At 27.3% G+C, this 25,937-nt stretch overlaps 1 protein-coding gene and 1 long non-coding RNA gene across 2 annotated transcripts in view; one reads left to right on the top strand and one right to left on the bottom strand.

Annotated features, from left to right (window-relative positions):
• LOC122269370 (uncharacterized) overlaps positions 1-25,937 on the top strand; it is a 107,369-nt gene that overhangs the window by 40,085 nt on the left and 41,347 nt on the right. The window lies entirely within an intron of this gene.
• LOC107443691 (uncharacterized) overlaps positions 1-25,937 on the bottom strand; it is a 74,088-nt gene that overhangs the window by 36,227 nt on the left and 11,924 nt on the right. The window contains exon 2 of the long non-coding RNA XR_001584017.4: positions 5,608-5,694. This is a non-coding gene — a long non-coding RNA (uncharacterized LOC107443691). The remainder of the gene's footprint in view (positions 1-5,607; positions 5,695-25,937) is intronic.

Raw genomic sequence — 25,937 nt, 5'->3', positions numbered from 1 at the left:
AGAATTGATCTCAGCTTCCCAAAGAAATTTTCCACTTCAATGGGCCGAATATGGGAGGTCGTCTCAAAAAACCTCCCTCACGTTCGGGAAGGAAAGTGGAATGGAAATTCATTCTCTTTTACTGCTTCTTGGAATTTTTTTTCAATTCTTTACTGTGTAAAGAAGAAAAAAGTATATTTTTATTTTCCAGTCCTTCAAACCATTTGAATATAAAAGAAGCTTGGATGGACTTCAATCCAACATTATAGTTCAATGTCAATTTATTCTTTTCAGTTTCTTCATATGCAAACAGTTAGAAAGTAAAAGCAGAAGATAAGGGATATATTTTTCTTTGGCTTATTTTTAAATCACGTGGGATTGTATCCTACATTCGAATTCAAGACATACCTCAAAGTACTACCTTTCAGTCATTTTTAAGGATGAGATGCATGTTATTTCGCAATGATGTTGAAAATAAGGTTATGTGTTTCACTCCGACACAGAAGGCAAAATGTGAAACTTTCAAACCATTAAATATCTTTTTTTATTATCAGTTTCGAATAGATACTGTTTCGCTAGCTAAGACATTCACAAAATAAATCTAAGTAGTTTTAGATTTTAATCTGATAAAATAATGCTAAAATTCTGCTTTATTATTATTATTATAAAAACAGATTAAGTGAAATTATTACCACTGTTATTTAAAAAAATGTATCTGACTTTAGAAAACGAAAATGAAAAAGCGAAAAAAGTCAGAAATTCTTTATCATGACCCAATTACGACACGGAAGAGAATTTTGGACTGCGAATATCTTAAGGACGCATTAAGCATTTAAGATAGTGCCGATGCTCTTAAATAAATTTCAAAATTAGAAAACACACATACTTAATGTTGAAGTGTTGTACTTTCATTTCACTAAAAATTTGAAAAGAAATAAAGTTAAAAATTGTTACATTGAATATTTTTCCTTAATTGTTAAGAATAATTTACTGCATAAAATTTTGTAACTGCGTAATTCGTAATTTTCAAAGTAATTTTCTTCATTGATTTGAATCCTCAGATAGTTTACTATATTGACTACAACTGAAACTAATCCAATACAATTATTTAATTGTGATTATTTTTTAAGCACCAAATATTCGAGTTTTTGTTCCTTACCATAAAGCATTTTTTTTATTTTCATGTTTTAATTCTATGCCTTAGTAAGAAAAAAATGAAAATAAGATTACTTGTAAAGAAAGCAATTATACTAGTACTATACTTTTTTTAAAGACGACATTGAAATTTAATTTAATTCAAAAAGTCAGTAATAACTTAAAAGTTATTAATTATGCCAACACTCACTGTTGTAAAATGGTAGATAATAAACATAATGCGCAAGAAAAAAAATTAGTCGTTTATATTCAACAAGAATTCAAACCGAAATATTATGTATGTACAATGTAATTAAATATATATTTTACTGTTTTAAATTATCTAAATAAATGCACAAGCACGAAACAGCAATGATAATTTGTATAATTAAATCTGTTGATTATCAAAGGTACACCAAAAATTTTATTAGTCTAAAATGTGAGCAATAATAATGGTTTATTTTTAGCACATATAGCCAATTAAGCCAAACGAGAAACTATTAAAAGTAACTAATGAATGAAAATTTGTAAAGTTCTTTTTTTGAAAGCAATTCATTTAATTAGATATTTTTTTGAGTAAGAAGATTTAAGCGATAGTTATTTCCTTGAATCGCTGTCTTGTTGACAATGGCTTGAGGGAAAGTTTGAAAGATTCGAAACATTAATGTATGCATCTAAATAACTTATCATTTAAATTTTAGCTATCCCATTTTCCAAGATATTACCCTCCAGAGAATTCTACTTCCGAAAATGGGCGACTAATGGCCTTTCAGCTTTCTTCATATGATCACTTATGGCAAATGTCTTTTAAATTCTCTTTTTAGAATATTGAAAATCAGATAGTGCAGTAAAATAATATGGAACCGTTAGTTAAAATATTTTGTTTTAGTTTGATTATTTCGCATGTAAATGATGTAAATAAAGTATTCAGATATAATGTTGGCTATTTAAATCTGGTGCGGTTTCGTTGAATGTAAATTCGGAAACTTAAACACCAACTAATGATTGCCTTAAAAAATCTCATTATTTTTTGAAAGTATTTATTAAGAAAAACCTTACTTTTAAGACATAACTTTATGTTGTCAAACTTGAATAACATATAATTAGTAAATTTGCCTTAATGGAAATAGCTATTCGCAGGAAGGGAAAAATTCTGGTAAAATTCAGGTAATATATAGTAATGATACTTCTGGTAAAATGAACCATAATTCTGGTAATAATATCAAACTGAAAGATTGAAAATCAGATATTTATACCATTCATTTGGTTATTTTTCCATTCATATGGTAACGGTTTACCGAAAATTCTGGTTTTAAATATTATAGTTCTTTTTTCCCAAGATTTAACAAAAATACAAAACTGAAAAGTAAATTTAACGAAATAATTGGTTTTCTTTACCATGATTTATGGAATCATAATAAAATTATCAAATTTAATCACATTTTCCAAATTTTATCACACATTATAAAAGCATATTTTGTTGTTAAATCTATCAAAATCAGTTTTTCCAAAGTGCTTATGTAAAATTACTGAGATTTTTTTTGGTGTTCCCATGGAACTAGAAGCATGGTAAATTTTACCACATTCTAGGAGTTTTGACCATTCTTTTTCTCTTAGTGCGGACACGTAAAATCTAAAACGGTGGTGTAAAAATATATTTATACTTTTTATTGGATCTAGGATCTATTACCACCAGAGTTGGATGCAACCTGGTTGTTCTGTGATGTCAAATTTTCAGAATTTCCTTCAACGTCTTATTATTGTCTTGTTAGGTAACTAAGAAGCAGAAAAGTTATAATAGACCAAAAAGCTATTACAAAGATTAATTCAGTTTTAAAACTTCATTTTTCACTATATCTTAAAAACTTTTGAACGGAAGAAATGTACGTAATGATTTCTCATTGCGGTGGCCACTTTATGAAAGGTTCCTGGATTTTGCTGTATGTACGACAATGGTTGTTAGAACATCCAACTGCGAACGAGGAAGTCCTGGGTTCATATCCAGCGGCAGACAACGCACATATCTCTCACACATTTCTACCTCTGAATGCATTTTGCTCAATAATGAGTATAATGCTGTTTCTATTTTGAATACAATAAATTTTGGATTAGACTATTACATTTATGAGCTTTTTTGACACTTTTTATAGTGTAGATGTAATATTAATGACCTTAACTTAAACCATGGCCTTGCTACAAAATTTTATTTAAACTTATAAGATTAATGCTGAGGAATGTATGTTATTTCATGGTAAATATGAACTGTTACAGACCATTTAAAATGGTTTAACACATTGTATCACTGTAGGAAAGTATTTTTCATAAAATGGAAGCAACTTTTAAAATATAGCTTGAGTTTATTATATCTTTTATTTTTATAAGAACTAGGATGTTAATTAAATTAGGAAAAGAAAGAGAAATGATGGCAAGAGTGATAACTAAAAAATTGCTCAGCTTAAAAAGCATTTCTTCTAAACTGAAGCTAAATGCTGAAAATTATTACAGCTAATATTTCTTGTTTAAATCTGCTAGTAAAATTGAACCAAAGTAAGTGACAGTGCAACATGCCAGTGATCAAAAAACACAATCAAAATACTTTTTTCGGAAAAGACATTGCTTCAACATAAATATTTCTACATTTTAATTTATTTATTCATATGACAAGTTCTGCTCCTCTTTAAAAATATCTTTTTATTTCTTTTCTTTGTATTTTCAACTTGTATATATATATATATATATATATATATATATATATATATATATATATATATATATATATATATATATATATATATATATATATATATATATATATATATATATATATATATATCTTGTATGTATGTTGTATCTAAGTATATATGTAGTAAAAAAATGTAGTATTTTTTCAATTACTTTAGCCAAGTGAGCATAAGCAAGCATGAGATAAAATTTAGTCTGCAAAATTGTAATATATTCAACATTGGTCCCTGCATTTCATAATGGCATCAAAATTGATGAGTGACTTTGAAACGTGAAGACGGACTTCGCAATAATTTATCTTTTAAATTGATTCAAACAGCAGCTGAGTTTCAGAAGGATTGGCAAAATGTATGATAGAGCAACTTTGTCGAGGCCAGTGCTTTAATATTCTGTTCGAGTCATTTTTCGCCCAACTCCTCATCAATCATCGTTCCTGGGAATATTGACCATTCAAAAGCGCGTCCGATATAACAAAGAAATAGGTAGGTCTAAAGTTCCATAGTAATAAGCTCACAGTTAGGTCACTTATCACTTAATTTTGACGCAATACCAATAATGTTATCTAACGTTATTCGGAAATGCTGATTTTACAAGATATTTATGAAATATCAGATACATTTCATTTTAAAAATTCATACTTGAGATATGATACAAAAAGATTTGCTTATAAACTCAGAATAATTCAGAAATGCTAATTTTACTGAGTATTTGTGACGTATCGGATACAATTGATTTTGAAAATTTATCCTTGAGACATGATTACGGAAAGATTTACAGATAAGCTAGTGTTATTCAGAAATGGTATTTTTACAGGGTATTTATGAAATAAAAGATACAATTACTTTAGAAAATTTGTACTTGAGATATAATACAGAAAGATTCACAGATAAGCTAGTGTTATTTAGAAATGCTGATTTTTCGAGATATTTATGAAATATCGGATACATTTGATTTTAAAAATTCATACTTGAGATATGATACAAAAATATACTTTTCATTTAACTTAGTTTAAATAATAAATGGAAAGCCATCATTTTTAAAAATAATAATAAGCGTTTGTTTGAAGTTATATAGTGCTTATGAACGTTTTGCAATTAAAATATCAATAATGATATTAACTGTTATAAAAGTCAATTTTGTTATTTGGTTCAGTAATAAGATTGTCTTGATCATAATTTCATTTTTAAAGGCAAGCTGAGTATGATCAATGGTTAAATTTTCATTTTTAGCATAACTTAAAACACCTTCTCCTGTATGGAGAATTTTAAAAAACTCTTTTCTTGTCTTTCTGTTTTTCCCTTTCGTTGCATTGAAAGATCCTCCCGAAATCACATTTTTTCCATTAATAGTAGCAACTGAACAAAAGCTTAACGTAAATGAACAATAAATTAAATTAAATTTTTACACTTTCAAACCTGTATAACCTCGTGAGATATGATTTTCTTCTTAGTCAAAGTAATATTTTTCTTCGTGATAGTTTTTATACTTTTTTAAATGTAAGTAAACACAATAGTTATTACTAATTTCTGATGTTTGATGTTGAGCAAACACGCTATTTTTAACTTTAAAAAAAAAGAACTTGCGGAATGTACACATTTGTTGAGTAAATACTTATTTTATAACTGTCTTTTTGACAGTTTAATAAGTCATAAACAGCTTATTTCTTATTGATTTTGAATTAATTTGATTTATTTTGAAGTTTTTTCGTTTTATGAACGATTTCTTGAAACCAAGTCTTAAATATGTACTCACATCTTGATGAAAATTCATATATACTTATCTGTGGTACCTCCAAGCTACGTGTGGCTCTTCAAAACATTTTGTAAGATTCCTTACATGCTGCAAAAAGAAACAAAATACAAATTTGATTAAAGTATTATTTACATTAATGATTAATCAGTTTTTGTTGTTACAAATATTATTAAACAAATAATGATTAATTCTGTTTACTGTCAGATTTTGAATCATTTAATCCTTTCTTACGTCAGGGAGTTAGGATAAGACTGGTTAGTGAGACGTAATTCAATTGTGCCAAAATTCCTTCTGTTTTTGTTGTTACAAATATTATTAAGCAAATAATGATTAATTTTGTTTACTGTCAAATTATGAATCATTTAATCCATTCTTACGTCAGGAAGAGTAGGATAGGACCGGTTAGTGGGACGTAACCGAGCACCACAATTGTGCCAAAATTCCTTCTGTTTTTGTTGTTACAAATATTATTAAACAAATAATGATTAATTCTGTTTACTGTCAGATTTTGAATCATTTAATCCTTTCTTACGTCAGGGAGTTAGGATAAGACTGGTTAGTGAGACGTAATTCAATTGTGCCAAAATTCCTTCTGTTTTTGTTGTTACAAATATTATTAAGCAAATAATGATTAATTTTGATTACGGTCAGATTATGAATCATTTAATCCATTCCTACGTCAGGAAAAATAGGATAGGACCGGTTAGTGGGACGTAACCGAGCACCACAATTGTGCCAAAATTCCTTCTGTTTTTGTTGTTACAAATATTATTAAACAAATAATGATTAATTCTGTTTACTGCCAGATTCTAAATCATTTTATCCTTTCTTAAGTCAGGAAGAGTTGGATAAGACCGGTTAGTGGGACGTAACCGAGTACCTCATTTATGCCGAAATTCGTTATGTTTTCAGTAAGCAAATTCTGAATTACACTTTACTAGTCAAGAAGAAGAAACTACCATATTGCCGAGTTGTTGCTGATTAATTCACCGCGTCTGTGTATATAAGTTTTCTTTTTTACTATATAAACTTTTTAATATTCTGTTGTTTTTAAATTAGCTTTATTTAATGGTCATTACAAATATAAAAATTATTTTTACCCCAGTATATTACAAAAATCATACATTAACAAATAATTAGGATTTAATGTAATAACAAAATTTTTCTGTTACGTTTCCATAATATTTGCTCTTGGGAAAAAACCTGGTACTACACTGTTTTGCCTCTACTCCCCTGATATCAGTGTATGCTGGCCCTACGAAAGTTGCAGCGCAGCGGAAGAAGACAACATTTAAGGCTGAACAATAGTTTTACGGTCTTCAGGACAAAATTCGCAGTGGGCTTCTTCCTCAAAGTACAAAAAGCCTTTATTTCTTAACTCATAAAATTTTTGAAGACCCATTATACAAGCTTGTAATTATCATCTATATTTAAAGGAATTCTCAGCTATTTTGTTTTAGAAAAAAGTAATTAATAAGTACTATATTATAAGTACTAAGAAATTTTGACCGGGTTCTCAGCACTCTCAAGTCCTGGGATAATTATCCCTCTCTCCTTCTTTCTTTACGGCCTTGATTACATCACATATAAATTACATTGTCACATAAAATAATTAATTGCACTATATATACTGAAAAATATATACTTGAATTTTTCTATAAAATAGAAATGCCTGCTACTTTTTCACTGAAATTTCAGTTTTTCTAAATTTCCAATAGAGTTAGTTTCAGAGCTAATTTTCATAGAGAATTCCCATACATAATCCTCGGTCTTTCCCCGCTAATGGGGTAAGAGCGATTGATTTGACTTTTTCTGGAAAAAAAATGTAAAAAAAGTAGAACATGCATTACTTTTCAGGAATGATTTATTGGGCATAACTAAACAATGAATATCTTAATTAAAGCCAACAGTTTCTAAGTCAAATAGTTAAGCTTCAGCTTCCATTCAAACTTCACTTCCCTCTACTAGTTATTTTTTTAAGAAAAAAAAGGAGTATTTTTTTATTTCTGAAGATTGATAAAAATGTATTATTTATTTTTCAAAACTAAGTATATGCAACAGTAATTAAAATACTAAAAATATAAATTCAACATGAGGTTACATAATTTTAATATCAAGCGTTAATTTTTTAACTCATCAATAAAAAAAATAAAAAAATTAATGACAAAAACTTTTTTTTCTATTTTAATCCTAAATTCTTTGTATTAATATGATAAAAGATAAATTATCTTGAAGAAGAGTCATTAAGCAGCTGGGTGTGAGAAGATAATTATTGTGCTCTTAAGCACTTTAGGATGTCCTATTATTAGAAATTAATAAATTCTACTACTAATCTATGTAGTTAGCCCTTAAACTAAGATTGATTATCGAAATTAAGTATTAAGTTCAAGAGATATTTAATGCTTAAATTTAAAAATGACTATTGTTGCTTATAATTTTGTTATATTTAACTTAAAGTGATTATATAAAGCTATATATTGTTAATAATAATCATTTAAAAAATTATAAAATTACAACTCAAAAGATTTGATGCATATTATGGTTATTTGTATCCCTTGAGTATTTTTCCTTGAGTGAGTATTTTTTGCATTAAAAGAAGTAGAAAAAATTTAATTTTACTGAATAATTATGGCATATTTAATTGGTTGTAATAAAGCAAATAATATTGGAGCCATTAAAAAAAGACTTATGGAACACGATAGATGTGTCCACTACCAAGAATTCTAAAACTCATCAATCACTGCGCATTGTTGAAATCTTGGCCTTAAATTCAATTTCGACCATGCCAAAATTATTTCCATGACCACACTATTTCATCCTCCTACCCTGTAATCTTGCTCTATTCATATGAATGCTGATTCCCATTGTTAACGGTATTAATTGATCACCACCTCTCCACAGTGCTTGGAAATGCATTTTATCCTAATTTGCCCCTCTCGTCTACTGGGATTTTTTCTTGTTTCGTTTTTCATCTTTTTTTTTCTCTCTGTTATTGCGGTTCTTCTAGTTTTATTTCTCACATTTTTTTCCCCCAATTTTCGTTGGCAATTTTACGCTTTGTATTTCAAATCACCTTTGTCACTCATTCTCGTCTGACAAGTCTTGAAAATAGGTGTCTGTTTTTGAGCATTTGAAACATGTCGACTGTCATTTTTAATTTATATGCTTTTGAAGCCAATGAAGATTTTAATCAGGTGACATTTGAAACAGTTTATTTTGCATTAAGCTGGGGGATATATTCATACATGAATGTATATATATATATATATATATATATATATATATACAGTCAAACCCCGCTATAGTGAACCTTCAAGGGACCGAAATTTTGGTTCACTATAACCGGGAGTTCACTATATCCGTTACGCAGGCCATTTCACTAATGGTTCCCAAACTCCTCCCATTTATTACATTATATTCATATAAATGACTGAAAAATATTATGTAGTAGCAAAAAATGTGTTATTTTCATCACTCTTCGTCTTGCGTACAAAAAAAAAATTTGTAATCTTCAGCTGATGAGCAATTCTCAACATCAGATATGGAAACACTTCCCGACTCTCAGATAATTTTTCCTGAATTTCTGTTATTCCGCTTTTTGAACCTGTCTAACCTGCCATTCGAGCACATGAAAGTAGTTTCTATAGATGGTTTTAACAATCGATATATGTATTTATTTTGAAGTAGAAATTTCAAAATTATTTGCAAAGAAAATGGGGGGTGGGGTGGGAAATAAGTCGAAGACAGGAAAAAGTTCATTATATCCAACTTCCTCACTTTTTTGGTTCACTATATCCACTAAAAATAACATTATACGTGTATAGCAAGGTACGGGACCGAGCATTTCGTTCACTATATCCGGGAGTTCACTATAAGCCGTGTCCACTATATATATATATATATATATATATATATATATATATCTATCTATCTATCTCTCTCTCTCTCTATATATATATATATATATATCTTTATCTATCTATCTATCTATCTATCTCTCTCTCTCTATATATATATATATATATATACTGCAAATTACTATAAAATAGCAAATAACTAACTTTTTAGGCTTCGTTAGTGAAGACTTGCCAAATTGTAATTACAAAAATTTTCGAAAATGCATTACGCTATACAGGGAGATAAGGTATATTTGCTATTATAGTTAAATTATTTACGTGATTATGTGCTTTTGATAAGGCTTTACACATAAAACTGGCTAGACTTCATATTAAAAGACTGACTTCATATTATTAAACTAGACATAATGAAGCTTTATTTTAAACAAGTTTATTTCCAGCGAAAACGTAATTTGTTTAGGATGTACAGACCGTTTTATTTGGAGGGTGAAATAAGTCAATCTTTTAAATATTCTTAGAAACCAAAGAGAAGCTGTGTTTCAAGGAATTAATACTTTATAATAAAATTATTTCAATTTTTCGGGTAAATTATTTGAGTTAAGTATTCTATGATTTTTAAATCAGGTTTGATTTATCAGTATTAAATGCGTTGGTTTTATACGATCTTTTTTATTATGTACTGTGCTCAAAATATAAAATGGACCACTCTTAAAAACTTTTGATCTAATGGTCGGATCTTCACCTTCTATTTCTCAATCCTAATGGCTCGAAGGGGTGATTTCAAATTTACTAATTAATTAGTGCAGACGATATTTTAAGCTACGAAATCAGACACAAAAACGTACTTTCACTGAATAAATATACCTTTTTTGATGGATTCGGATTTCTGTTATCCAAATATAGAGGGTAGCCGTAATCTGGGAAATATGGTTAATATAGTTTGCTCAGGAGAGTGTCCAATGCTTGGATCTCTGAATGTTAATTTTGCTCTTTGCGTACTGAAATACGACTTTTGCAGAATGTGATTTCTCAGAAACTATTTGACCGATTTTGCTCAAATTTTGCATTTTGTAATTTAAAATTACATTCTGCGAAATGATATAAAAACTGTCTACGTTACTATTCAAAATTCTTTCAACAAGTAGAAAATAAAATAAGGAAAAATAATTAATACTCACTAAAATTTATTTTTTGCATGGAATTATCTGTGGCTAAGCGAAATTTATAATTGTGAGCAAAATGTTTCAATTCCCTTAAAATTTTTTCGACATACGGTGAAATAAAGCAAAAAGTAAAATTAGCATTAAGGGGTACAAATATTTCTTTTTTGTGTGTGTGGGGGGGGACCGTATTTCTCAGATTCAGGCTACCCCCTATATTTTGGAGGTCAGAATTCCGAGTCCGTCTCGAAAGGAAGTTATGTTTATTCAGATAATGTACGTTTTTGTGCTTGATTTTGTAACTTAAAATATCCTCAGCACTAATTTGTTTTTTTATATAACCGTCGCTGAGCAGCCGACCCAATTTTGGGTTTACGACTTCTAATGTTCAACTCCGTAGCCTTGCAATTTTTAACCCAATTCAGAAGACAAGGAAACTACTGGATCAGTACCCCCAAAGGTATGATTTTTTGGACATGGAGGACTTAGTGACCCGACAGATTTCACGTGAATCCGTCACCATTTACTACGCGGGGAGTCTTCGCCCGGCAGGGATCGAACCCACGTCCTGTTGGACAAGGTCACAGTGCCCTAACAACCAGGCTATCCCGGTACAGCACTAATTAGTTAACATATTTGAAGTCACCCTTTTGAACCATTAAGATTGAGTCCTAAAACGCGAAGATCCGATCATTTGATCAAAAGTTATTGAGGACTGTCCGTTTATTATTATTTTTTTTTGCGTGTTGTTAATATTATAATGTATAATGAGTTATTATAAAAATTATAATTAATATTATAATGTATAAATGAGTAAAAAATTATTTCTAAAATTATTTTAAAATATAAGGTAGTGCTGTAATATGAATATTTTGCTTGAAAAAAAAATTTCCTGCTTAAATTTTCTAGCGTATAAATTAAGTTTATTCGCCTAACATACATACACTAATTTTGTTTATGAACAAAAAAAAAATGCTAATTCTTTATCCAGTTCTAACGTCTTAACAAAAGTTTTCCTCTTAAACAAAATGCAAATTCAATAATGTTTTTTTTTCAAAATTCATAATTATAGTATAAGGTTGCCCTCGATAATGTGATAAAATATTGTTTCGTGTATAGTTCGTTCTGTCTAATACAGGAAATACTTTTTTTTCACTTTCTGCAAAGCAAATATTTCTTGTAAAGCAAATCTATTAATGTTAAAGAATATAATAGAACTATTATTTTAAACTAACTTTTTAATGTGTTCATTATACTAAACTAATGCTTCCATGTTATTATTATTTAAAATTAATGACTTATAAATAACTATAATAATATTATAAATACCTTGATAAATGAGATGAATTTCTGATAATAATAAAAGGATACAATAAATTTGACAATAAATTTTATAATAAATTATTGCTTTCAGAAGCGATTGTTGATTTTGATTATTCCATGTCTTATGCTATGCGAAACATTTTTCAAACTAGACACAGCAAAGACATATTCTCTATTTCATTTCGAAATCTTAGTTTAGACTATTTTAGAGTATATAATGCTATTTTCGAAATATCATTCAGACCAACAGTAACATAAATAACTTGATAAAATTGCGAAGTATAGTAAGCGTTGTTTTCAAAAGATAATAATTTTGAAGAAATTTATGGTCATTTAACAATACTTCTGGGTATAATAAATATGATGGATAGTTAAGATTAGTTTTATAAGCAATAAAAAGATACGTTTATAGTCTTAAGATTTCGTTGAATAAAATAAAACCCTTTCCATGCACTCTATGCACCGAAAAGGAAGTTCCGATAAATTACCGTTCTGTATCTGGTAACATTTCTGGTAAAAAAAAATTAAATATAGGGTTTTTAAATATTCATTTGGTAATTTTTACTTTTATATAGATACGGTTTACCGGAAATTCTGGTTTTCAAAATTATACTTCTGATTATACTTCTGACGTCATGAAATTTTACCACATTTACCAAATTTTATCAAACACTAAAAAAAAAACTCATTTTATTGTTAATTTTAGCAAAATCATTGGTAAAGCGCTTCGTGTTCTCGTAGAATGTACCCTTTTTGATCAATTTCAGCTCTTAGTCAATCACAAATTGTTGCTCGTATGTCCTTACGCCTTAAACTATGTTTTGGAATAAGAACTTTGCATAATACTCCACAAGTACACGGAGAAAATAAATTCTGGTAAAATTACCGTACTCTATGGTAGTGACTTTTCTCGTAAAAAAATCCGTGATTCTGGTTAACCTAACCAAAATATACGGCATTTAAATTAGTAATGTGGAAGTTTTCAGATGTTAACGGTTTATCAGATACTTTGAGTTTTAAAATTAGAGTTTTTATTAACACACATGTAGTAAAAATTACAAAAACTGAGAAGTAATTTTAGACGAAATAAGGTTTTTATGCCATGCTCTAAGTTATCATGATAAAATTACCAAATTTTATCACACATTATATAAAATTATATTTTATAATGTGTTATTATTTTTATTATTTTTATAATTTTTCATTACTAATTTTGCCCAAATTATTACAGAAGCGCTTCGGTAAAATAATAGCGACCTTTTTAGTGTTTCCATTAGAGATAGAAAGACGGTAAATTTTATTATATTCTTGCAGTTTAGAACATACTTTTCTCTTCAATGTAAGCTTCACTTTTATTGGGCTTGAGTGCCTTTTGAAGGAACTGAGTGGCTTTCAACTACTATCTATAGAAGATATAACAATAAAAGGTTCAATATTTCTAACATTTTTTTAGTTCTAACTTTTCAGTCTTTTTGAAAATAATATTTGGCATTAAAATCAAATGTTGCTTTGAATACAATTCCACAATGGCATTGGTTATTATTTGAATATTTCAAAGAAAACAACGTAAGTGGTCCCGTTATTTTTTAATTTTCTAAAGGGAAAACTGAGATAAATTCATTTTATTTAAGTAAATGTTTTGCATATTCACTAATATATAGCATGGTCTGGTTTCGGGCATTGTTAAAAATTTCATTGAAAAATTATGGTAAAATAACTGACAACAGTCTGTCTATCCAATTAACCATAAGGTTTAGGGTAAAGAGCATTATTTACTTTATGTGGTTTTGAAACCGCTGACAACTAGTATGGTAGTAAAGCTATGAATACAAAACTATACGGTTTTTTAATCATTTACAACTAGCATAGTCTCAAAACATTAAGAAAAATTTAACAGGACATTTGGAGCTAGGCTTTTCGTTAGGTAATTAGCATTGGAGGATACTAATTGGGGAGTGCAGGACGCTGGAAATTCTTCATGTTGAAATGGAGGAAATATTGTGACGTCAATGATGGGACTCAAACCTCCATTTTGTCGACATATTCACTGGCTTATTATGTGGCTTATTATGAGAATGACAGATTAGCCTTTACGGCTATAATATATGTAAGGTAGCTGTAAGGAATTAGCTCTCATCATTAAGTGGGCTTAGTTAGTGCGATAAAATTCTGATTCTTTAACCGTATTAGGTGAATGCAGTAATAAAGTTTTTTCTAACAGTTTACAAATTTATTGCCATCTTATTTATGGTTATTTGACTATTTTATTCGTTGTTGTTGTAGTTCATTCACGTTGCACTAGAACTGCACAATGGGCTATTGGCGACGGTCTGGGAAACATCCCTGAGGATGATCCGAAGACATGCCATCACAATTTTGATCCTCTGTAGAGGGGATGGGACCCCCGCTTTGGTAGCTCGTTGACCTGCACGCGAAGTCGAGCACTTTACGGTAGAACAGTTTAACGAGGACCAATACCGTATACCCTCGGTCCCTACACAGACTAATATAAGTGGTCACCCACCGACACACTGACCGCAGCCTGTGATGCTTGACTTTGGTGATCTGTTGGGAACCGTGTCTTAAGGATCGGTCCACTGCGGGATCTGTTTTATTTGAATATTGTAAATAACGATTAACTAAGTTGTTATTCAACCCTTTTTTTTGAAGGAGTTTACAGCAGTGTATTAGATATAAATATTTATAATTTTGAAGTTAAAGAGGAACTATCCTTGCCTTTAGTGGAAAAAGTATAAATTTCATTTTTTTGTTCTAACTTTCATTTTGTTTTATGAATAATATTTGATATTAAACTCAAATATTTCTTTGAATATAATGCCACAATGATGTTATGTGACATCAATTACTATTTGAAAATTTTTAAGAAAATACTAAGTGGTTCCGTTTGTCTTGTTTTTAATTTTCTGGAAGGAATGCTAAGATAAATTAATTGTTTTTGAGTAAATTTTTAACTTATTTAATAATATATAAGATGTCTTATTTAATAATATATAAGATACGAATAGTCATCCTAATTTTAAATTTATAACCAATATTTTCTGTAAAAAATATTTGAATGCTATTCTACATACTAAACATGCAATATTTTTTTCAACTCCTAGTTTTAATAAAACAGAAAATCCAAGTTATTAACACTGACTGAAAAACTATCTTTGCATTTAATAGAAAAAGTGCATGGTTTTTTCAGCCAATAAAAATTTAATAACCATCTGTTTGTTTTACTTTTAATCTTAATCCAAATATTATTGTTGTAAAATTTTTTTATATGCTTATTAAACTTCTTAAGCTAAAAATCTTATATATATATATATATATATATATATATATATATATATATATATATATATATATATATATATATATATATGTATATATAATATATATACAACTTAAATTTTTTAATCAGGACAATCTTTGCAATAGCTTATATGGTAAATATTTCAAACAAAATAAATTTATATTTAACTAAATTTTTATTTCATAATGTATTATGCACCCTTTATATAGAAGCAAAAAAAGATTAATTTTAATCTCTTAGCTTTAAACTGAAATACCATTTTAATTAAAAATAATAACAGTTTTATCTTATGTCTACTCGAATAGCGAAAACCTTAACTTCTAGAAATTCCTGACTTCTAAAAAGGAAATACTTTATGCTAACTAAGACATGGGTAAAATATATCACTTCAAAAGAAATAAAATTCTTTCCGTGCAACTGTCATTCCAAACATTTTAAAAAGGTCCACCAGTTTTAATGCTGTAAGCAATGACACGAGTTTAAATGAAGTGTAAGAAAAATTTAATCTCATTTTAATTCCTTGCTCCGAATGCTTAATTTGCAATATGGGGTTTCTTTTCACCTATCATGTCTGTATGGCTGCATGTAATTAAAATTTGCTGCAGTAAAGTTTACTTTTAGCTTAGAGTGAGAAAATGTATGAAAATTAAATCTGGGATGTTGAAGAAAAGATAAAAACGAAAAGTAAGAAATGTCAGAAATTTGGCATTTGAACCGAAATGGAAATTCTTCTGTTTCACAGTAGAAGGCTTTTCTGATGTAAATGGTATTTTTTTAATTCCTAAATTAATGCTCTTTAAATATGCTTCCAAGTAATATGGTGCTATTTAATTTGATTGGAGAAATTAAACAGTACACAAATAATTTACTTGCATATCTTCTCTGCTTGATATAAAAAAATATAAATCTAACTTTTTTACTATGTTAATATAAGGGAAGGTAAACTCATATTAACATATTTGCTGTATCTAATTTTATGTCATATTGTGTTAATGGGTATAATGTTATTTTAAATGGCTGCTTTTTAAGCAAAATAAATTTGTTTAACTACACGAAGAAAAAGTCCTATTAAAACTACTGTACGGTATGATAATGAAAGTTCCGAAGCATAATTCTGACAATAAAAATCAGAACAAACGATATTTAAACCATTCACTTGGTTCTGTTCATATTGTAATGGTTTACCTTAAATCCCGATTTTTAAAATTATGGTTCTCATTACCGCATATTTAGTAAAATTAACTTTAACCAAATGTATGGATTTTATGGCATGCTCTAAAATTTCTTGTTAAAATTGCCAAATTTTATCACATTTTCCAAATTTTACTACATATTATAAAACTATATTTTATTGTTAATTTTACCGAAATCTTTACCAGAGCGCTCCAATAAAAATTCAATATTTTTGCATCATTTTGGACTAAGTAAATTTAAATAGCAGAATCCAATTCTATAACTGAATTTGCCAAATTTCCTTTAAATTTCAAAGCATAAAGTGACTTTTTAAAAATTTTATTACTCAGAAATTATTAGAACGTTGCAACTTTCCAATAAACTAGCCATTCAAAATTATATAGTTTCAAATGAGTTAACATTACTCTTTCTAACATTAAGTTAAAATAATAATAAAATAAAAAATACACTTAAAAGTAATAGTTTTATACAAAATTGTTATTAGATAAATGTCTTTCATAATTACGCGAATAAAGTTTTTAATTCCTTTAAATATTTATACAAGAGCATTGTAGAAATATTTGAAGAATTTAAGTGAAATAATTTTCTTGAAAGGAAATATTTAAGTGAAATTAGTATTAAGGGGTCTTAACTAAACTATTAGGACCCTAATTTCTAGATTAAGGGTCTGTGAGGGTTGATTCCGCAGCATAATTCGAGGGTCTAAAATCCAAACTCATCAGAAAAAGAAGAGTACGTTTCAAAAGATCACCTTTTTGTTTCTTATCTCATATTTTTAAATATCGTGTGCACAGAATAATTAGGATTTTTAAAATTGTAAATCTTAAACCTTCAACTTTGTTCTGTAAAAAATATGATACGCATAAGGAATATTTTCTTGTCATTCCTTCAATTTTCTACAACGCATCGCTTTTATAATTATCTATGCGTTTTAGCAATGTATTTGATTTGTTACGTATTCGAAAAACCACTTTACAAAACTAAGCAGGCTGACATTAACAAAAAGACAATTTTGATCATTACATTACAGAAAATAGAGGGAAAAGTTTCTGCGAATTCAGTTTAAGGATTTTTTTATTTTTTCATTTTTCGTTCGTTAAAATTTGTATTATGTGAAATTTAATAGTCTTTTTGGGAGGAGTTTTTTTGTTTGATAAAAAGAAACGTTTCATCTGATTTAAGGAATGCAGTTTTGACTTTCATTGAAACGGTAACAACATTCGTTTAAAAAAAACATGATTGAAACATCATTTGAAACTAACATTTTGTTAGTTTCAAATGAATTTTTTCATCGTAAAAATACACCCAAAGATGAAAAACCCACTTTATATCTGTTCTTTTTTATATTAAGACAGTTATAATTCCAGGACTGAAAAGGAAGTATGGTCAAAGCTACCAGAATATTATAAAATTTGCCATATTTGTTTACTCTATGAGAACAAAAAACTCATTAATTTTCACAGTATTGCTTTTGCAATGATTTCGGTAAAATGAACAATAAAATATGGCTTTGTAATTCGTGATAAAATTTGAGAAATATGATAAACTATGATAATTTTATCACATTATCTAAGAACAGGGCATAAAAGTGAGTTTTTCAGTTAAATTTAGTTTTAGTTTTGTATCTTTTGCTATACTTATGGCAATAAAAACTATAATTTAGAAAACCAGACTTTTCGGTAAACTGTTTCAATAAGAACGGAAGAATTATTAAATGAATGATTTAAATACCATATATTGTAGTTTTATTAACCAGAACTAAGATTTTTTTTTCTTTTTTTTTTTTTGTTGTTGCTAAATGCCGTTATTATACAGTACTATAGTTTTACCAACTTTTTTTTTCTCCGTGTGAAATTCATATTTTTAATCAATATAGTATACAGTACTTAATAACAATATCAAGCATATTTATCTTAAAAATAAAATTTAAAAAAAAGGTCAAAATAATTACATTTCAATTGATCGCTTATTTCAAATTAAGATTTTCCGTAGTACAATTATTGTTTTTTTTATTATTTAGAAACACAATAGAACACATTACATAAAAACGGATTTGTCTAAAAGCGCAACGCTATTGATTCTTGTGAACCTACCGTTTTTTTTTCTACTTAGGCATGCTAATATCCAATATCGAGAATTCAGAAGGATGCATCTAAGATAGAATTTCCATTCAAAAAATGCGTATCATTAAAGTAAATAGCTCTTTTCAAAACTTAATCAAGTTGAACTTTTTCTTCTAATATAACGCTTTCTCCTCCGGTATTCACAAAACGTACACAATGGCGCCTTATTTACTCAAGGACAATGAAACCTCCTTAACAGAATATCATTGTTCACGAATTTTCTATGCAGAAACAAGATTAAATTAAAATACAGTTATGACTGTAAGCCTTGAAGTGATATCCTAACAAGATGAGTATTCAGATTTTAAACCTCTTGATTGGAACTCCGAGTTAGTATCCGTTCTTAAATAATGCTTCTCCTAAGATAATTGAATTTGCTGGGAGTGTTCGTAAATGAAAACTAATCATTTTATTATTATGTATTTCCTAAGAAAGGCACAAGATTGAAAAATTGGATTTAGGCAAACGGATAGGGAATTACAAGTCTCGGTGGGCTTCTTATTTCTAAATGTTAATGAGATTAAAACCTTGTATTTTGAGTTTGGAAACGCTTTACTTTAATTCATAAATAAATTCAATAAATTCTCTTTCAATAAACTCATTAGTGTTACTCCTCTTTAATAAATTAAGTGTTTCCTATTCTTTATCGAAATCATAACATAAGGTATCTAATTTCCTCATTTGAGAGCTTTCATTTCCTTCCACAACATAACTTTAATATTAGCAACTTATGTAATCATTACTTTTCACCATTCGTTCGTTTCTTGACAGAATTGTAAATACTTTTAACGTGCTTTTTCCACACTTAATGAAATGTAATCCAATATATTGGTATTTTGAACATTAATAAAATTACTAAATGGTATATGATAAATTGTATCTCAAGTTATTACTAATTTAATTTTATAATTTAATCATTAATCTTTCTCGTAAATATTTTATTTAGAAAAAGAAATAAAATTATCAACTATAGAGAATTACAAATTAAGCTGTTGATATTATAATAAATAGTTTTGTTAAATTTAGTTTGAAATATTATAATTTAACCTAATTATTTTTATGGTGAAATACGTTAAAAAAAATAATGTTATTAAGTTACTTATTTATTTGAAAGTTTTAACTTTTAAACTAATGAATAAAAATTACAAAAAATTCCAATAAAAATTCTAAATTAATGATATATGAAATATAATTTTCTTACGTAACTTGAGAGCATGATTTTCGTTACACCTTTATTCTAATTTTTTATTAAAATTATATATATTTATAAGAATTTATTCCACTAACACAAAAAAGCTATCTATTGTTTGTAATGCAAATTGTGCTTTGGTTATATTATTGATGCATATTTAAATTATTTACCAATAATTAATTTCTTTTAAGCATTAATTTTTCTCATGTTAGACAAATAATTGCTCACCAAAGTCTAGATTCTTATTTTGGGTTGAGTATCATATTTAACAAATTATTTTTACTAAACCAATTAAAAAATTAACTTATTTAACGGAGCAGAAATGCTTCCTCATAAATGAGCAAACTTGATGCACGCACATCTGGCTTTATTTAAGCAAGAATGATTTGGACATTTTGCATCATTTTCAATTAGCCATCAGCGATCAATTTTGTATCAGGTGCGTTATTCTTTTCAAAAATATGAATTAATTAAGAAAAGTAAAACATTTTAAATATGCATTATCTCCTACGCATTTGAGCTACATTTATCTTTTATTGTGAGAAAATTTATTTAGAAATAGGAACGCTTTAAATTTGTCATAAGTGAAAATGGATTGAATTATTTTGTTCCGTTATTCATGGATTCAGTTTCAAAACTTAATTTAAAACCAGGTTGTTTTACTTTTAATCAATAAATAACATCCTCATAGTCATCTCAATATTACTATTGCATAAATATATTATATTTTAACATTATTGCAGTTTTGCTTCTATTAATATATCATATATTTGAAATAATATTATAATAGCTTAATAATTTTACATCAGTATTTTTTTAAGCAACTTTGATTTTCCAACAAACGTTAATAATTTATTTCCTAAGGAAATAAATGCTTCTAAATCAAGTTTTTACTTAAAATAACGTAATCTAAACTATTACTGGTTTTTTAGCTTTACGTTTGAACTGTAACTTGGTTATTAATAACAATTGTAAACAACTTGTTGTTATAACTTTTTTCAGAAAGCTTTTAGAGTATAAAAACTAATGCATGATATATTAATGAGCCACATTTAGTTTTTATCTTTAATATTTACGCACATTTTTAAAGATTGAGGCTTCAAAAAAGTAAAAAGTTTTATAATTCATAAGGAATGCTTCTTTATTATAGCAGAACATTAAAACATAAATTATTTAAAAACATATATTATTTAAAAACATTAATTTAACAAAAAACATGACTTTCATTTTAAAAAGAAACTATAACTTTTATGCATGCATACCCTTATGATATGCATTTAGTTTCAGAAATCACTACACTTATTCACGAAGATGAAGACATTTGTTCAAAAGAGAATTTTTTTTGTATGTTTTTTTTTAAATTTATGACTGAAAATAAATGCTAAAATTTGTTTTAAGTTTTCATCCTAAAGGTTATTAGTTTTTATAATTTCTGCATGTTAATCCTTTGACACAAATTGGGCATCGGTGGTTCTATTATAATTTTTTTTCTGTTACTCGAATTTCAATTAAAAATATATTTTGACAGTTTTAAATTATAAGAAAGCAGTCTAATAGTTACTAAAAAATTCTGTTAAATTATCTGAATTATGTTTGTAATATAATAAATAATATAAAATATAAAATCCAATGAAAGTAGTTAGAAATTTATTTTTCATTGATATTTAAAAATTTATCGATTGTTGATTTTGTAAATTATAGAAAATTCAATGATAAATAACCGTTTCTCTTAGATCTAAATAACTGCAAGTAAGTACAATTTTGAAAAATTGTTGTTTGGAAATGAGCCGCGCTTGTGACATTTTACCTTTAACTTTTACCTAGAACATTTACCTAGACATTTTACCTTGGCTTTGGTTTTCACTTTGTATTTTATAACCGTAAATTATTAAAATGCTAAATATAATATTTTTCACTTATTTTGATATAAATTACGATAAATGATGAAAAAAGTATAAAAAACATGTTTAATAAAAATTCTGAGCCAAAAAGTTAAGGACTGTTCTCCTTGAGAAATTGATAGAAACATTGAGTATTAGTTTATAAAAATAATGAACAATTTCAATAATATTTTTTTATATAAAATTGATGATTTCAAAATTATTTGAAATTTTAATATTTTGCAGCAAAAAATCATAGTAAAAATTTGAAAAAATTTACTTCCACAATTTGGTAGTCAATCATACTAGGCAATTTATAAAAGTGTCCAGTTTGAAAAAAAATAACCTTTTGAATATTGTTAATAACTAATAGCTCCTTTTTCTAAAGTTTTTAGAGTTCATTTGACTAATAGAGTTTTTTTGTACAAATTATCATTTTAAATTGTTAAGATGCATGCATTAAAAGTTTTAAAAATGTTTAAAATCTCATCCATTTTAATGAAGGTTATCACCCATCTTCACAGAGCTCTCTGTATAAGTATTTGCTGCATTTATAACATTAATGTTTTTTTGTCAGGGTGAATTTGTTTTATCATAAAAAATGTAAATTTTCGAAGGAGACGTTATTAATTAAAACTATTCAGTAACTTTTTCAGAAAAAATATTAATTCTTAAAGAATCTTTTAATTTTGATGATGATTAGACTTTTTTTAAGTAATATATTAAAGTTGACTTCAAAACTATGGAAAAGGAAAATTTTATTTTTTCCTGGGAATGCAGAATTTATTTTGTATAATAATGAAATTCATGCATAAAATTACGCAATGATTACTATTATTTATGGTATAAGTGCAATGAACAAAACTATATTCTTCACGGTGAGAAAAATTTAAATCTTTTATTTGTAAATTTTTTCTGTCCCACTAATCCTTTAAAATCTAAAACTAAATTAAAACTTGGATAAGAAGTGTAAGTAAGCATATAATTCTAACATAAATTCAGTAATTTAATCATTACGGAAGCCTTTATTTTTAACTTAAAAACTCATATTAAACTGTTGTCGCGATCATATAATGACTGCAATTTTTATACATTTCTCTGAAACTTAGAGTTAATATCCATTATAAATGAGAATAATTAAGCTGACATTTTGACTTTTTTCTTGTTTTGATTAATAAGCAATTTTATATTTGAAAGAGCTTATAATTAATAATTTAAAAAAGACTATTTGAGTTTTTTTTCAAATTTGATGGTATAAGTTGGACGATAAGTAAAAAATTGAAACTTTAATAACAGCTGATTTAATAACATGACCTTAGGAGTCTTTTTTTTATATTAGATGCCAAGAGATGAATTTCTTTTTCATGCATGTGAAATTTCTGTGATAAATGACGTTAACAACTCAAGATTTTCTGAAGTGCAAAATTCAGGTTAATCGAGTGAAAATGTCTAGGAAACAAAACGGAAATAAGAGAGGGTTTTTCTTTTGACAGTCAACAATGAATTAAAAATTCCCAAAGCAATTGAAAGACTCTTAGAAAGGAAGACACTACGTACATTGCCTGTCAAAAGAAATTTCATTAAATCTAAAAAGTGATGACTTTGACTTATCTCTGCACTTTTCGTGTTTAAATTGCACCTTTCTTAAATGAAGACAGGAGAATTCTTCAAAAACTTTCACGTCTGTAAAAGAGTGATTTCTTGATTCTGGAAGCGGATAAGGCTATTTATTTGATTTACTACTTGAACAATTCAAAGAAAAACAATGGGAGAAACCATACAAATTTCTTTTAAGCAGAGCTAGGAATGGATTTATGATTTAGTTTGATGTTGTGAAAGTACTTAAATTTTAGAAACAAATTAAAAAAGGTAAATTTTAAATGTTTTTAATAGATGTTATGTTTTGTTTTGTTATGTTATGTTATGTTATGTTATGTTATGTTATGTTATGTTATGTTATGTTATGTTATGTTATGTTATGTTATGTTATGTTATGTTATGTTATGTTATGCTATGTTATGTTATGTTATGTTATGTTATGTTTTAATGAGAAGAGATCTGTGATGTTTCATTTGCAATATTTAAATTTTTTGACATTATTGAAGCTGTAGAAATCTTGTCGCCCTATATGGTTTGCTTTGCTAATTAGCTCATGTAAGTTTTCTGTGTAGCCTATTTTTCAAAATAAATAAATAAATAGCTTTGCCTTATCTATATGTTTTCACGTTTCTGAAGTAACAACGCTTTATATGTTTTCATATGATTTCACCTATTTTACTTGTGCAATTATTTTATGCAATTTATTTTTCACAAATTCTTATGAAAGTATTTATTTTTATTTTTAAAACTACTATTTTCTATTTATTTAGAAAGCGGAAGATTTCGAAATGAGATCAAAACTGGTTTCATAAAGATATGATATATATTGATATGTTGATATATTGGTTTGTTATATTTTAAAAACTATGATTCTTATTTAGCAACGTAAATGACTTTATATTATTATATTTTTGAGAAATAAATAAGTATCATGTAAATTATTTCTTCAAGTATTCCGATTTATTAATATTATATTACGCTTATTTGATAATTACCTAAATTAAAATTTTTTCATGGAGAATATAACAAATGACTAGTAAACCAACACGTATCGACCACTTACTCAATATTATGTTTGGTCACTGGTTTCCAAAAATTGCTGCGAATATTATATATTATAATCTTAATCTGTGATATATAATGGGGGGGGGGAAGAATTGTACCAAATATTCGAATACATTTCACGCAATACTTGTAAATTACAAAAGGTAGCCTAGTTTGGGAGGAGTTCTTGCTCTCTCGTATCCCAATTGGGTTTGATTGTGTTTATATTAAGATAATTAGAGGATCGGGGCTTAACTGTAATTATCAGGCCTTAAGGCAGCATAATATAGTTTTGAGTTAACATCTTAAAATTGAAATTTCCAGTTACGCTCCTATCTCAGAAAAGTATACATATGAAAAAGAGTCTATGAAAGTTAAAGGCAACTTTAATAAATTGTTTTCTGGCAAAGAGTTTGAAGCAGTTAAATGAACGATGGAAAAAAGTTAAGATAAATATGAGCATAATTTTAAAATAAAAATTCGGGTCTCATCCTACACTGAGAAAAAACTCTGGTAAAATTACTATACTATATTGTAATGACATTTCTGGAAAGTTAAAACAAAATTCTGATAATAAAAACCAAAAAATATAATACATTTAAACCTTTCATTTGGTAAATTTACTGTAAAAATATGAAAATTCTGGTTTTCAAAATTGTAGCTCGCATTACGACACATTTATCAAGAAATACAAAACTGAAAGTAAATTTAATGGAATAAATGGTTTTATGCCAAGCTCTAAGGTATCATGGTCAAATTACAAAATTTTACTACATTTACCAAATTCTATTACAATTTTGTCTATTAAAAACCATGTATTATTGTTAGTTTTAATAAAATCATTATCAAAGCTCTTCGGTAAAAAAATAGTGAGCTTTTTGGTGTTCTCATAGAATCAAAAAAAAATAAATTTCATCATAATCTGGTAGTTTTGACCATTCTTTTTTTCTCAGTTTTCTAGGTAGAAGCACGATTTTATAAAAAAAGCTAACAAGAATCGCCCTATTTGTAAAACAGGAAAGAGACATAAATTGAAAGATTAAGGGCATAGATTTGATTCGATTTTATAAGCATACAGTGGGAAAAACATAGAATGTAGAAACCGCAAAGGTGGGTTTATGTGTGTCGCAAAAATTCGTATAGAACAGGGACATAAAACTTTTATAATGAACCATGCAAAGCAATAAAACCCTTGAAAACTATTATAGTTTAAAAATAGACAAACTATTACACTTATCATGTATTTGCACCGAACAATGCGAGAATGAAATATGGTTAAAAATGTATTCTTAATGATAAAATCTATACTTATTAATTATTATTTATTCTTAAAAATGTGGACTTAAATTTTGTGTAACTATTACAAAAGTAAAATTTCAGTTGGTTAATAAACATGTAAGGGAATAAATCAAACAAATACATGCATGAAAGCATACACACCCATGTAGAGAGACAAAAAAATATGGAAACGGTCTGGTATAGGCAAGCTGCATTTAAAAGTAGAAAATTTGACTCCAAATTACCTCTATCCCTGTGATCGAGGCAAAAGGAAATCTCATTTTTTATTGAAGTTTAGGTTTTCCAGAAAAAGTATCCTAATTCGACAGACTGTTGCATTTTGATTTTCAGATAGTACTAA

Source organism: Parasteatoda tepidariorum, chromosome 11, assembly GCF_982258835.1.
Source record: "Parasteatoda tepidariorum strain Cologne lab strain chromosome 11, Ptep-v5.0, whole genome shotgun sequence".
Lineage (NCBI taxonomy): Eukaryota > Metazoa > Arthropoda > Arachnida > Araneae > Theridiidae > Parasteatoda > Parasteatoda tepidariorum.
The sequence above is the reverse complement of the archived record's forward strand: the minus strand, read 5'-3'. Positions and strand labels throughout refer to the sequence as shown.